Here is a 15,152-nt window from a genome sequence, read left to right as displayed (position 1 = left end):
GTTTACATTCCTATCATGGTCCTCGGGACCCAAACTTGATGCTTCCACAGTCTCCCTGTGTCCTATGGTACACATTTACTAGGACACTTCGGGTTTCCGGGTTCCCACACCACCAAACCCACCATCCCCACCCCCACCAAACCCACCACCCCAACCCCCAACCCCACCAAATCCACCACCCCAACCCCCACCCCATCCCCATCCCCAGCCCCAGCCCCACCAAACCCACCACCTCAACCCCTAACCCCACCACTACTACCACACCACCACCACCACCGCCACTGTGGTTCTTTCTATGATCTTAATATGACCTTTGCCCACTTCAACTCGAGCTGACTTCTTTATAATCCAGTTTGGGGTCACCTACCTGGAGGCATGATTCTCTCCCAACTTCGTCTATCCATATCATAGCTCTTAGGGCATTAAATTATCTCCTTGACTTTGTGCTTGCGGTTCATATAGGTCACCCTTGTCTGCAGCTTCTAAAGCAGGGACTAGCTAGTGGCACTCGATGAAGTACCACTGGGTAGATGGAGAAGACACAGCTCACCAAAGGATGTTTGTGCCGTTAGGACCTGGGTGACAGGGCTTGAGCATAAAGGGGAGCCAGACTCCGAATTACTTGCCTCCTCCTTTTGAGAGGCATAGACTTCCAGTGGGGCTGGTCCATTAGAACGCCTCATGCAAACACCGTGCTTTCTGCATCCAACACTGGACTCACCCTTCTCCCTTGAGACCGGCCCCTGGTTATATACCGCATTTCAAAAGAAGCACTGGCTTCTAAACATGTGTCTGTCTGCATTTCTTCTTTCCTAGACTTTTTGAGGGTTTTCCTGGAGGCTCCCTGGTTCTCCTCCATCATACTTGAATGTACTTTATAGACTGCCTTCCAAAAGTTTAATCTTGATCAGGTCAATGGGAAGAACCCAGCTCTTTTGTGGTCAGAACTACAAAGATGTGACTATTCGTGGGCATAACTCCACTGCTCGGTGTTTGGGCCACCTGAATGGTTGCTTTCCCCTCTGATTTAGCTTCGCTAGTTAAACATGAGACTGACAAGCATCCTTAGGTTCTACTGGAGCAGGCGAGCAGAGCCTGTAATAAGGGAATCACAGAGCCCTGCCTTATGAAGGCTACAGTCCCCTACTTATTTATTTTCTCTCAGAAGTTGTCTGTACCAACAGCAGGTCTCCACGGGGAAAAGTCTTTGTGTTGATAATGAGTTTATTGATTGGTTCTGTGGGTAATAAAAATGCAGGCAAGTAGGGACCTATTATCCTAGCTATAGTTACCTGACCAGGTATTATTCTAGCTATAGTTACCTCACCTGTGTAGAGAACTTTGGGAAGAGGAGGCATACACAGCAATAAGAGAGCAGTGGTCCATTGTGGATTGAGTTGTCTTCCCCCAAAAGACAACCAGAGGTCCTAACTCCCAGCACCTCAAAGTGTGACCTTCCATGAAAATATAGTTATTAAAGATAAAATTCATTACGGTGAGGTAAGACAGGAGGAAAGTGTGTCTTTGAGCCATCGTGCTGGCTTATTCGTGAGACAAAGAGAGGTCTGTAGCTGCTGTCGTTAACCGAGGCCGCATGTTAGCCAAGGTCAGATCCACATTATCCTTTGATGTCACAGTTGATGGCAAGACCCTGGGCCAAGTCTCCCTTCTCACCGTTGGCAAAGTTCCAAGGACAGAAGAGATCTTCCTGTTCTTTGCACTGGAGGACGAGGGTCCCTCTTTTTACAGAATTATTCCAGGATTCACGTACAAGAGCAGAGATGTCCCACACCTTGATGCCACCGGCAGAAAGGCAGTCTGTGTGGAGAAATTTGAGAATAGGAACTGAGACTTTCTGTCCCAGAACCTCGCTTGTGGCAAATGCCACACCAAACACCGATGGCGCTGGGTGGTAGGATGGCAAGTCTGTGGTCTCTCAGAAGCCAAAAGAGGCGTGAGCCTTGGAGAGGCTGTGAGGATCTTTGGAACAGCAAGATCAGCAAGAAGAACCGCATCGCCAACCGGGGACAGCTCCAGTACTTGGCACTTGAGTGCATCTCAGCCATGGGGTCAATCCATCCCTTCTGTGTCTTGGAGAGTGCCCTCCTCACACGGCTCGCAATACCCTGTGGTCTTCCTTATGCTCCGGCTGCAGCTCTCTGGTTCCATATTTTCCCCCCTCCCCTCCACGTCTAGCTAGACTATAGAGGCCTGTGGATGGTTATGAATAAAAGCTAAAACTAAAGAGACAAGAGACAAGAAGTGTGGAGATGCCAACAAAGACAGTAGGGCACCATGGGATGGAGGAGGCCAAGGCGGAGGTACTCCAAGATAGGCAATGTCACCAAGACGCAGTGTCTCTCACGGATTTTTCAGGGAGCATGGTTCTGACAGTGGCAACACTTGGACTTTCTCTAGAACACAGAGAATGCACGCTGTCTTAAACTACCCAGTTTGTGGGATTTGTTACAGCAGCTTAGGAAGACTAATAAGAACCTTCCAGAAGTAAAGGAAACTGACCACTACCCCTCCAGATTTGAGGTGAGCCTGTAGTTGGTTAAACATGAAGAGCTCCACTTCAGTGAGCATGTCCCCCAGAGGCCGGGTACCCGGCTCCTTGGTCTCCTGTTGGTGTGCTGCTAGCAGAGTTATGGGACCTTTAGGAGGTGGAGTCTTGCTGGCAGCACGTTGCTTGGGGCAGGTTTTGAGGGTTGGCCCACTTGTAGTTTCTTTCTCCGTGAGCTCTCAGTGCTGCTCTGACCTGCTGGCAGCTGCCCTTACCACGGTGGATTCTCCACCTGGACTCACGGTCACAGAGAGTAACTAAGACAACCCCTGGGGTAAGATACCTAAAACGAACAAATGAGCGATCAGCCAGAGTGTCTAGAACCGTGTGCTAATTCTTCCACAGCCCTGAGAAGTGCACCTTCATACAGCATGCGGCCCAGGCCAGGACCTTCTAGTTCTGTACAACGTGGGAAAGGAGCAGCACAGGTGTTATTCTCCACAAATCCCGCACTGAAGGGACCTCCAGGTGATCTTACTTCGAGGCCCTGCCTCTCGAAGGTAACTTAACCAGTGAATCCTGTGACGGGTTTCTTAGCCTGATAATTAAAAAGATCCAGAGACGATTTTTTTTTTTTTTTTGTCCCTTCCACATTGGCATTCCATGAAGATGTAACAGTCAACAAGAACTCAGCCTTTACCAGGTGGTGAATCCACTGGGTCCTCTGTCTCGGTGTTCCTGGATTCTAGAACGGTGGGGACTGAACTGCTGTTTTTCAGCTGCCCAGTCTGTGTGCTTTTGAAATGGACCAAAACAAAATGGCCCTCAGGCAAGCAGAGGAGCCATCTTCCGAGGTGATGTCAATGGACACCAAGGGCCTCCAGTTCTCCCTCTTCGTGCTGTTTAGTTATGAAAATGCACTTCTCAGACGAAGATGGTATAAAGGGAAGGAAGTTCCCAACAAGATATTGGACTTCCTGGCAACGAGAGGGAAAGTTTAGAGATTAATTAGAAAAAACGTCCAACAACTTTGCTCAAGTTGGAAGGCAGGTTGAATGGGCAAACAGAAATGCACTGAGAGGCAAACGCACACTAGTCTGTGAAGGGCAAAGTGTTCCAGGAGTCACCGATGAGAAAATCTATTATGGGACGGTTCAAACGAGATTTTTCTGAAACCTATAGTCCCATTTGTTGAACCAAATCTCCGAATAGACTTCAAATAAAATCTCCCCTCTGCAGAAGGGAGGCTATTACTCAAAATCAACCAAGGGCAAGGGAGCTCCGTGAAAGCAGCGGAAGCTGGTCAGCTGCTTCTGTGCAGAACCAAAGTCAGAAAAGTATCCATTCTCTCAGCCATAGTTTGTCATTAATTATACGTTCTGCTTGAAAAAGGCAAAGTCTGCATCAGGGCCCAAACTTACGGGACTATAACATGACTGCACCGGTGATCCTCCAGGAGCAAAATAGACAAGCCAGCAAAATGTCTGACGGAGGGGTCATCTGTACGCTCTGGTGCTGTGGATTGGAATGGCCACGCTTAGTTGCCCTTAACATGCTCACATGACTTCTTGGGGGAATCTGTAGATTTTTTTTTCTGTCTTAAAATGGTTGTTGCATGATAGGAACTTGCACGGGCTCAAAGAACGCCTACTGCATGTCTTACTACATAGATAGAAGAGACTTTAAAGGGTGACAATACAATCCCAATGATATAGGGAAATCAAGATGTTTTCCCCATGCACAAGAAGAGATCTTACCCTAGAGAAAGTCCTAAAGGAAGAGAAGAGACACAGGCTGGGGACCCAACCCTCTCATCGGTACCTAGTACCTGACAGCTTGTGCCTTGTCTCTTTGCCACCTGCCCGTGTCTTCATGGTTTCAGCTCCAACCGTCTCCATCTTCATGACGAGCACAGTGTGGGAGCCAGTCTGACCTGAGACGTCCTTAGAGGCACTGGTAAAAGGAACTTTAGTTCTGTGCCCTTGTCCAGAAGTGGACGTGGCAAGGCCTGTTGGGCTGGAGCAAACGCCTCAAAGGGGTCAAGGCTGAAGCTTCTGGAGACCCAACTTCTCCCCCTCGGTCGTGGTTATCAGTCCTAAGGCAGCTGAGGTGTCCTGTGTACTTTTTGCCGGCATTGCCTATTTAGCTCTCTGCTGACCTTGGCTGTTTTCCCCTGTAAATAGTATTTACGATGCTATTCTTCTTAATAAACTCCCTTGGCATTGGTTTATGTAAGACCTCTTGGTCCCGGCGACTGCCTCTTTTCCTCTTTATTTCTCACCCCCCCAGTCCTCCCCACTTAAACACCAAGCTATTCGGGGTCCTTATTCCTGGAGGCTCAGGGCAGCACAGCAGCCCCTCTCTCCAAGGATTCTGGGTTGGGGTCTTCTGAGTGAGTTCATGAGCATAAAGGCCTGGTGAAGAGGCTGAAGCGGAAGTGAAGGCTGCTGTTTCTACTGCCTCCTCGGACAGTGCCAAGGAAGCCACGCTGCCTTCTTCATACCCACCTCCTCCTTTATGCTTCCTCTCATCCTTTTTCTCTTCAACTCTCTTATCCGAACACACACTGTGTGTTTGTTTCCTCCTTCTTCCGCAGGAACTCTTACTGACTCCTTCAGGGCAAGAGCAGAGGGAAAGGAGGAAAGGTGACTCACTCCGAAGATGTCTATCAGCACGTCCTCCAGAGAACCCTCTGTGTTAGCTTCCGTGAGGATGGGAAGATGTTTAGGGCACCATATGTGCTGTGAGCAGTCTACAAACACAGACAACAACACAGATACTAAAACCGGACAAGTCTGCTACAAGTGCACCATGAAACAGAGTTCACAGACCTTCAAGCCAAGAAAAGCCCTTGTGGAAGGAACCCTGGATGCAGTGCTGAGATGTGAGCCCTTGAAAGTTAGTGAGAGAACACAACTCAGGGAGGGAGTTCTGGTAGCATGCATCAGGGAGGGGTGACGTGAGCCAAGCCCTAACAGGGTGGCGTTCTAGATTCCAATGGTCACTAGTCTAGTTTGATTAAACAGCTGAGAGAATCTGGTTCTAAATCCCAGCACTCTCACAGTGGCTCACAACCATCATAGCTCCAGTTACAGGGGACCCAACCACCTCCTCTGTCTTCCACAGACACCAGGAATTCACATGGTGCACATACACATATGCAGGCAAAATAATCACACTCATAAAATAAATAAATCTTAAAAGGATTTGGATTGAAAGCAGAACTGTACTCTCTCACTGAATGAACAAAAGACTATTTCTTCCAAGCTTGGTTACATGCATTTGTGCTTTTAAATGGTTCCCTGGAGCTTGGGATTCTAGAGCCCTCTGTTGAGAAGAGAATCTCGCAACAGGCTACATGCAGCTACTAAATGTTCCTAAGAAAGAGGAATGTGGCATTCAGACAGACTGTTCAGGAAGTATATTGAGTGTCACTGTTGAGTTAATCCACAGGGGACACAGCAGAAGTAAGACAACCAAAAAGGAGGAGGAGGAAGAGAGGGGGTAGGAGAAGGAAGAGGAGGAAGGAAAGGAAGAAGAGGAGGAAGAGGAGGAGGAAAAGGAGGAGGAAAAAGAAGGAGAAGGATGAGGGAGAGGGAAAAGAAGGAGAAGAGGAAGAGGGAGAAGAGGAAGAAGAAGGAGAGGAGGAGGGAGAGGAGGAGGGAGAGGAGGAGGAAGAAGGAGAGGAGGAGGGAGAGGAGGAAGAGGAAGAGAATGAAGAGGTGAGAAAGGAAGAGGAGGAAAAGGAGGAGGGAGAGGAGGAAGAGCAGGAGGAAGGAGAGGAAGAGGGAGAGGAGGAAGAAAAAGGAGAGGAGAAGGGAGAGGAGGAAGTGGAAGATGATAAAGAGGAGGAGGGAAAGGAAGAGGAGGAGATGGAGGAGGAGGGAGAGGAGGAGGGAGAGCAGGAGGAAGGAGTGAAGGAGGAAGGAGAGGAGAAGAGGAAGAAAAGGAAGAGGAGGAAAGGAAGAGGAGGGAGAGGAGGAGGGAGAGCAGGAGGAAGGAGAGGAGAAGAGGAAGAAAATGAAGAGGAGGAAAGGAAGGGGAGGGAGAGGAGGAGGAAGGACAGGAGGAAGGAGAGGAGAAGAGGAAGAAAATGAAGTGGAGGAGGGAGAGGAGGAGGAGGGAGAGGAGGAGGGAGAGGAGGAGGAGGGAGAGGAGGAGGGAGAGGAAGGAGAAGAGGGAGAGGAGGAAGAAACAAAGATACAAAGCAGTAGACTGTCGTCTGGTAAGTAAACACCGACAACAAAATGACAATACCAGGGAACACAGAGATATTGCCAAGGAATGGCAGATCCAGTTTCGAATGACTGATTGTAAGAAACAAAAGAGAGGGTTATGGGTGTTTTTGTTTGTTTGATTGATTGGTTTTGTTTTTTAAGTTGTAAGTCTGAGATCTTGGGGAAAGTGCAGGAGCAATGACAGGAACTAAGCTTGAGGGGGGCCGAGGGGGCAGGGAAGAACAGATTGCACACTCTGCAGAGAGATTCAATTATAAACGTCTAGGGACATTTGAAAATGGGAGGCTGGAACTCAGGAGAAAGAGCAGGGTTATCGATATAGAAGAAATAATGTAATAAAAGCTGTGTGTGGATAAGACGGCACAGAGAGTCGAGGAGGTGAGGCAGATGCCGGGCAGATGCCGGGAAACCTAGTGTTTCTGGGAAGGGAGGAGGAGGGACGCTAAGATGGAGGGAAGCTTAGACTTGAAAACCACAGTTGTTTCACATAAAAAAACAAGCGACCTTTAAAGGGAAAGCAGTCCGAACAGACAGTTCCTTCAAAGGCACCGAAGGAACCAGAGGAGATCATGACATTTGGGACTTACGTTTACTTTCCAGTGATCAATTTCAAGTAAGGAGGGAGGAGCTCTGATTCTACCAGGTAAAGGAACAAAAGGGTGGACAAGAAAGGGAAACATAGTATCGGATCGTGCTGGCAGAAGCCCACAAAGAAACAAAGAAGCTGATGGTGTTGGGGGCTGAATCCAAAGTGTCCCCCACAGGATGTTTTGACTTCACGTTCCCGGCTTATGAGAAAGCTACGAAGCCATTAGGAAGCCCGGTGTAGACCTCTGAAAGCTCTGGGCTGGCTTTGTCTGCTTCCCAGTCTTGGACAAGTTGACAAACTGAGCAAATATTGACACAGGGCAGTCCTCTCCTGAGGGAGCCACACTCCTTCCCCACCTAGACAGGCTGAGGCCCTCTGGACCTGAGAGCCAAAACCAGCCCTCCCATCGGGGACCTCATCACAGAGATAAGAAAAGTAGCCAACGGAGAGGGAAGATAAGGTACAACAGGAAACCTTGCTTTCGTTCCCTAAAGTGGAAGACTGCCAGCAGGTTCGCCAGCACCTAGGAAACAGACAAACAGTCAACACAAGGGAAATGTGTGGTGGAGAAAAGATCAGTCAAGTTAAAACGTCAGAGTGATTAAAGCCATACTTTCAAAGTCGGAGCAGGAGCTGGGAAAACTGAGGGCTTGGAATGTGAGCACTAGTCTGGTAATTGGACCGTAATTGCGTGTACCGCTGTAATTTCAGCAATCCCCATGAAATACGCTCCACCTGGAAAAAGCTCACATGTGCTCAATTAGTCATCTGGCGGCGGCGGCTGAGCAGCGGCTCTCCCAGTCACGTGGACGAGAGACATTTCCCCACCTCGAGGCCCTGTTAGAAGCCATCAGAACACCAGGCCACTGAACAAGGCCTGGAAAACATGGAGCTGTAACTTCGAAGAAGCCACGTGTTGCCCCCTGGGTTTTCTGAACAAAGTGACAAAAAGAGACATTATTACTAAATATGTGGTATCCCAAATTCTCAATAAAGGATGGACGTTAGTATCAGTATTGACCAATTGTAATACATGAACAATAGCTGTAATAATTGTAGTGACTGGAGACCGGTGGAAGAAACTATGCTGTCTTCATAAGTTTTTCTCTAAGTCTAAAAGTGGCCTCATGCTGGGCGTTGTGGTGCATGCCCGATCTTAGCACTTGGGAGGAGAGGAAGTCAGATCTCTGGAGTCAGCTCACTCTGCTTAGGTCCAGAACAGCCAAGGCTGCATAAAGAGACCCTGTCTTAATAAAATAAAAATAAAAATAATGAAAGTGTCCTTAAAATATAAAACTGTGCCAGGCACTACAGGTGCCTTTAGTCCCAGCACTCAGGATGCAGAATGGGTTCGAGGCCAGCCTGGTCCACAGAGCTAACTCCAGCACAGCCGGTGCTACACAGAGAAACCCTGTCTCAGGAAAATAAAATAAGTGAATTAATAAATAAACAAATAAAAATGTTGGGCTGGAGAGATGGTTTAGCTGTTAAAGGCTGTGCTTAAAACCAAAGTATCAAAAATAAAATCTATTAAAAGCAATAAAAAAAATCCTAGAAATAAAAAAGGAGAAGTGGAGGAGGAGGAGAAGGAAAAAGAGGGAGGAGGAAGAGGAGGAAGAGGAGGAGGAGAAGGAGAAGAATAAGGAGAAGGAGAAGAAGGAGAAGGAAGAGAAGACAAAGAAGGAGGAGAGGAGGAGGAGGAAGAGGAGGAGAAGGAAGAGGAGAAGGAGAAGGAGGAGGATAGTAGTAGTCGTAGTAGTCGAGTCATGTGGACACCACACGCTTTCATCAGCACTTACAATGTCACTCTATGGATGAGCTATGCTTTGGACCTTTAAGCATCCCCCAGCCCTGTGCCAGCACGACTGTGTGTGTTGGAAGGGTAGATCTATTCTAGGGGTGGAACTTTTGTGAACATTCAGAGGTGGAACATTCTTTAAGGTTCTTGGGCCACTTGGGCCTTCACTCAAGATTACTGAGCTGTTGGGGCTGGTGGCCCATACCTGTAATCCCCACACTCTAGAGGCAGAGAAAGAAGACCATGTAAAAGGAAGGCCAACCTGGCCTTTGTCATGAGTTCTAGACAAGCCAGAATTATATAGTAAGACACAGTCTCAACACACAACCAAAATCCTAACAATATCAAACCCACAACGATAAAAAGGAGAAATTATTAATTCATCTGAACTCTGGGTCTTGTGTGAGAGTTTTTATTAAATCTGTGCCTGCCACCCCCAGCGTCTCTGAGTTCCTGTTTGAAGAACTCAACTCTTTTCCCTGTAAAGACTCCTGGCATTGTGACATTCTTCAACCATGATGTCCATTTGAGGGTTGTGTTGCTTTTCTTGCTATGTGGCACCTTAAGGGAAGAAGGACTTATTTTGGCTCAGAGTGTGAAGAGATGCAGTGCATCATGGCAAAAAGACAGCAGCAGGTAGGGTAGACATGACAACAGGAGGATAGACATGACAACAGGAGGGTAGACATGACAACAGGGGAGTAGACATGACAACAGGAGGGCAGACATGACAACAGGAGGGTAGACATGGCAACAGGAGGGTAGACATGACAACAGGAGGGTAGACATGGCAACAGGAGGGTAGACATGACAACAGGAGGGTAGACATGGTAACAGGAGGGTAGACATGACAACAGGAGGATAGACATGACAACAGGAGGGTAGACATGACAACAGGGGAGTAGACATGACAACAGGAGGGCAGACATGACAACAGGAGGGTAGACATGACAGCAGGAGGGTAGACATGGTAACAGGAGGGTAGACATGGTAACAGGAGGGTAGACATGACAACAGGAGGATAGACATAACAGCAGGAGGGTAGACATGACAGCAGGAAGGTAGACATGACAACACGAGGGTAGACATGACAGCAGGAGGGTAGACATGACAGCAGGAGGGTAGATATGACAACAGGAGGGTAGACATGACAACAGGAGTGCAGACATGACAACAGGAGGGTAGATATGACAGTAGGAGGGTAGACATGACAGCAGGAGGGTAGATATGACATCAGGAGGGTAGACATGACAACAGGAGGGTAGACATGACAACAGGAGTGCAGACATGACAACAGGAGTGCAGACATGACAACAGGAGTGCAGACATGACAACAGGAGTGCAGACATGACAACAGGAGGGTAGACATGACAACAGGAGGGTAGACATGACAACAGGAGGGTAGACATGACAACAGGAGGGTAGACATGACAGTAGGAGGGTAGACATGACAGCAGGAAGGTAGACATGACAGCAGGAGTGTAGATATGACAACAGGAGTGCAGATATGACAACAGGAAGGTAGACATGACAGTAGGAGGGTAGACATGACAACAGGAGGGTAGACATGACAACAGGAGTGCAGACATGGCAACAGGAGGGTAGACATGGCAACAGGAGGGTAGACATGGCAACAGGAGGGTAGACATAGCAACAGGAGGGTAGACATGGCAACAGGAGGGTAGACATGGCAACAGGAGGGTAGACATGGCAACAGGAGGGTAGACATGACAGTAGGAGGGTAGATATGACAACAGGAGGGTAGACATGACAACAGGAGTGCAGACATGACAACAGGAGGGTAGACATGACAACAGGAGGGTAGACATGACAACAGGAGGGTAGACATGGCAACAGGAGGGTAGACATGGTAACAGGAGTGCAGACATTACAACAGGAGGGTAGATATGACAGTACGAGGGTAGATATGGCAACAGGAGGGTAGACATGATGACAGGGCGATAGATATGGCAACAGGAGGGTAGATATGACAGTAGGAGGGTAGATATGGCAACAGGAGGGTAGACATGGCACAGGTAGGGCAAACATGGCAGCAAGACTGAGGAGCAAAAAGTTACCCTGCATCTGTAGTCAGTCAGCCAAGAGAAGGAAACAGGAAATAGGGTTGTGCTATAAAACATCACGGCCCACCCATTTAATGACCCAGTTCTAGCCAGGTTCTCCTACATGCTCTACCACCTTTTCAAATAGTACTATCAACTGGGGACCAAGTGGTCAAACACATGAGCTCATGGTGATCTTTTTACACTAAAAGCATCACATGGGCCAATCTGATCCTGAGCCTCTGAACATTTTGAGCAACACACTCGATAATTTCCTTGTTTGGCTATATTAATGAAAAGCGGACATTTTCTGATTCCCTAGAAGTGAACTAAGATACACTCCTGTGGTCTGTGTTACCTGTGATAGACTCTGAAGCCTGCCCACACTCTGCTTTGGCACTTTCTACTTTTCAAGCAGAGGACCAGATTTGAGCCCACTTGTGACAATGTTGACAGAGCACTTATTCAGCTGGGGCAGAGGGATGGGTAGGTGTAGTCATCTTGACACAAACTAGGGTCTTCTGAGAAGGAACTTCAATGGGAAAGGTCCCCACAGATTTGTCTGCAGGCCTGTTGTGGTTTGCCCTGGAGTTATCTGTATTTTGATGCTAATTTTACTGCCCCAAGGACAGCTGCCTAGTCACTTACTCAGGAATCAGGTGACTTCACCAGAAACTTTCCCCCATTGAATTTGTAAAATACAGGTAAGGGGGCAGGTACAGGATAGAAGGAGGCCTGTCATTGGAGGAGAAGGAAGGATGGGCGGGAGAGAAATTTGAAGGAAGAGGAGGTGACTGGAATGGAGAGGAGAAGAGACAGGAAGGAGAGGAAGAGAGAGAAGCCATGGCAGGACAATGGAGGCTGACGTTAAGATTCCGCTCTGTGGGTTCGGTCCCCAGCTCCAAAAAAAAAAAAAAAAAAAAAAAGATTCTGCTCTGGGTATTTACAGGTCGTTATTAATGTTCCTAAGGGATGGATGGTACTGGGCTTTGTATGTTTAGGTGGGCAATTATATCTTATCAATTGGGTCAAAGATTATTGTGTTGTGTGTTCTTTTATGTGACGGTTTGAGTGTAGCAAAGTGTGCAGCGGCAGGAGACACTGGGCCGCTGAGGAATTAGGATGTGTTTCCGCCAAGATATCTAGCAGATATCTTGGGGCACTGTGGTGTGGACCTAGCGGGGTAAAAGACAAACATATTTTTTTATTTTTTATATTTTTACAACAACACAGGCCAATCTAATGGAGGTAGTTTCTTGATTAATGATTTATGTATAGGAAGGCAGCCAATCCCATTGTAGGCAGGTGGTTGTGTAGGTATAGAAAAGGTTACAGAGGACTGGAGAGATGGCTCAGCGGTTAAGAGCACTGGTTGCTCTTCCAGAGGTCCTGAGTTCAGTTCCCAGCAACCACATGGTGGCTCACAACCATCTGCAATGGGATCTAATGTCCTCTTCTGGTGTGTCTGAAGACAGCTATGGTGTACTCATATGCATAAAATAAATCTTTTAACAGAAAGGTTACAGAACACAAGCCTGCAGAGAGAGCCAGTAAGCTGAGCTCTGCCATGGCCTCGCCTTCAGTTCCTGCCTTCAGGTTCCTGCCTGATTTTTCTCAGGATTAACTAGAACATGTAAGCCAAAGGCAGCTCTCTCCTACCCAAGGTGCCTGTGGTCATGGCGTTTATCATAGCAATAAAAACAAACTAAGCTAGATTCATAGCTTTCATCATAACTTATGGACTTTTCTGAGTCCATGCCCCAGAACGTTGTGTGTGTGTATATGAGTGTGTGAAGTTCTGGGTTCTTCCTTCTTCCACCCTTTCCACCCCCTCACGCTAGGAGGAGAGAAAAAAGGATAGAGGGGGAAGGGGGGGTGGTTATCGTCAGACTACTTCCTGCTGATTAAGGGTGTGGAGTTTCTTGGGGCAAGTTTGATCTTCTCCTTCTGGATATCTAATTTCTTCTTCTTGTCTCTTTGCGCAGGACCACTTGACAAACTGCAACCAACAGCAACCACCAATTAGTCACCAGGTCACCCGGCCACCCAACTAACAACCAGCCAGCCCAACCAGCCAACCAGCCAACCAGCCAACCACCAGCCAGCCAACCAGCCAATCACCAACCACCCAACCAGCCAACCAGCCAATCAGCTAACCACCAACCAGCCAACCAGCCAGCCCAACCAGCCAACCAGCCAATCAGCCAACCACCAACCAGCCAACCAGCCAACCAGCCAACCAGCCAATCAACCAACCACCAACCAGCCAACCACCAGCCAGCCAACCAGCCAACCACCAACCAGCCAACCAGCCAGCCCAACCACCCAACCAGCCAACCAGCCAACCACCAACCAGCCAACCAGCCAAACACCAACCACCCAACCAGCCAACCAGCCAAACACCAACCACCCAACCAGCCAATCAACCAACCACCAACCAGCCAACCAGCCAAACACCAACCACCAACCACCCAACCAGCCAATCAACCAACCACCAACCAGCCAACCAGCCAATCAACCAACCACCAACCAGCCAATCAACTAACCACCAACCAGCCAACCAGCCAAACACCAACCAGCCAACTGTCAACCAGACAACTGTTACTTAGTCACCCAGCCACCCAGCCACCCCTACTGGGGCTCTAGCATTTACATATTCTCTGAAAAGTTCCCATAATTCCAAATGTCACACACTCAGAAACTGTGTACAGCCAGCAAAAACATGCCCTTGCTAGAGCACGACGCAAATCATAGTCAGCTGCTGCAAAGCAGCCCCACGTCCCACCCCTGGGGTTAAAACAAAAACATATTATTCTAATTTCTAAAAAGATGTGCGTGTGTACATACAGGCATGTCTGTGTGTGTGTGCATGTGTGTGTGTATGAGTATATGAGTGTGTGTGCATACAGACATGTCTGTGTGTGTGTGCATGTGTGTGAGTATGAGTATATGAGTGTGTGTGCATACAGGCATGTCTAACGTGTATGTGTGTGCATGTGCGTGCTGTATGAGTGTGTGTGTGTATGTTGGTGTGCTACAGTGTGCTTGTGGAGGTCAGAGGACAACTGTGGAGGTTCTCCCCTCTGCTGTGTGAGTTTGGGGATTGAACTCAGGTCACCAGTTGTGGCAGAAAGCACCTTTATCTGATGAGCCATTACTGCAGGCTCCACGATATTTTTAAATGCTAAAATTGTCCAATCTGGGGGCTAGAGGGATGGTTCGGCAGTTAAGAGCACTGGCTGCTCTTGCAGGGGGACCTGGGTTTGATTACCAGCATGCACGTGTCAATATACAACCTCTTGTGACTCCAGTCCTAGGAGATCTGAGGGCCCTATTTGGCCTCCCCGAGTACCAGGCACACACACACAGACACGCATGCAGACAAACACTCGTGGGTGTACAATAAAGAGAGGGGGGAAATTTTTCCAATATGTGCTGTATCTGTTGGTTCGGTGAGCAAGTTTAAGCGCCAAAGTGTCCAAGCACACAGAATCTGATGCTGCTTGGTGTTCATCGGTGACAGAACTAACTAGATTTATATTGTTATCCTCTAGCAAAGCGCCCCCTGGGGCTTCAGCTGTAAGGTTTAACACTAACAAGCCCAGGGGGGTGGGGCCACACGCTCAGGTATGAGAAGCCCGTGCCATGCTAAAACTATCATTATTTTAAAGATTAAAATCCTTTGAAAAACTGGGTTCTACTTACAGCTCTGTGTTTCTGTTTGACCGGTGGTATGGTTGTTTCTCGGTACATAGGTTTTTGTTTGTTTGAAACAGGGTCTCTCTGTGTGTGCCTGGCTGTACTGGAACTTAGTATATAGACCAGGTTAGCCTTAAACTCCCAGAGATCTACCTGCCTCTCCCTCCTCCAAGTCAGCATTAAAGGTGTGTGCACCACCACTACCAACCCTCCAGTATATAGTTTAAACATTAAAAAGATACGCAGTTATCACAGAGCC

The 15,152-nt window shown here is 48.1% G+C and overlaps 1 long non-coding RNA gene across 2 annotated transcripts; it reads right to left on the bottom strand.

Moving 5' to 3' along the window:
* Window positions 1-1,211: 1,211 nt before the first annotated feature.
* Window positions 1,212-4,671, bottom strand: LOC148007947 (uncharacterized). Of its 2 annotated transcripts, none has more exons than XR_015648332.1 (2): window positions 4,264-4,671; window positions 1,212-3,483 (listed from the first exon to the last, which is right to left on the bottom strand). It is a non-coding gene; the product is annotated as an uncharacterized LOC148007947 (long non-coding RNA). The 2 variants fall into 2 exon arrangements; XR_015648333.1 differs by having other exon boundaries at window positions 4,335-4,626.
* Between the last annotated feature and the right edge of the window lie 10,481 nt (window positions 4,672-15,152).

The sequence above is a fragment of the Rattus norvegicus genome, chromosome 1, assembly GCF_021556685.1.
Source record: "Rattus norvegicus strain SHRSP/BbbUtx chromosome 1, alternate assembly SHRSP_T2T, whole genome shotgun sequence".
Lineage (NCBI taxonomy): Eukaryota > Metazoa > Chordata > Mammalia > Rodentia > Muridae > Rattus > Rattus norvegicus.
This window is presented reverse-complemented; position numbering and strand designations above follow the sequence as displayed.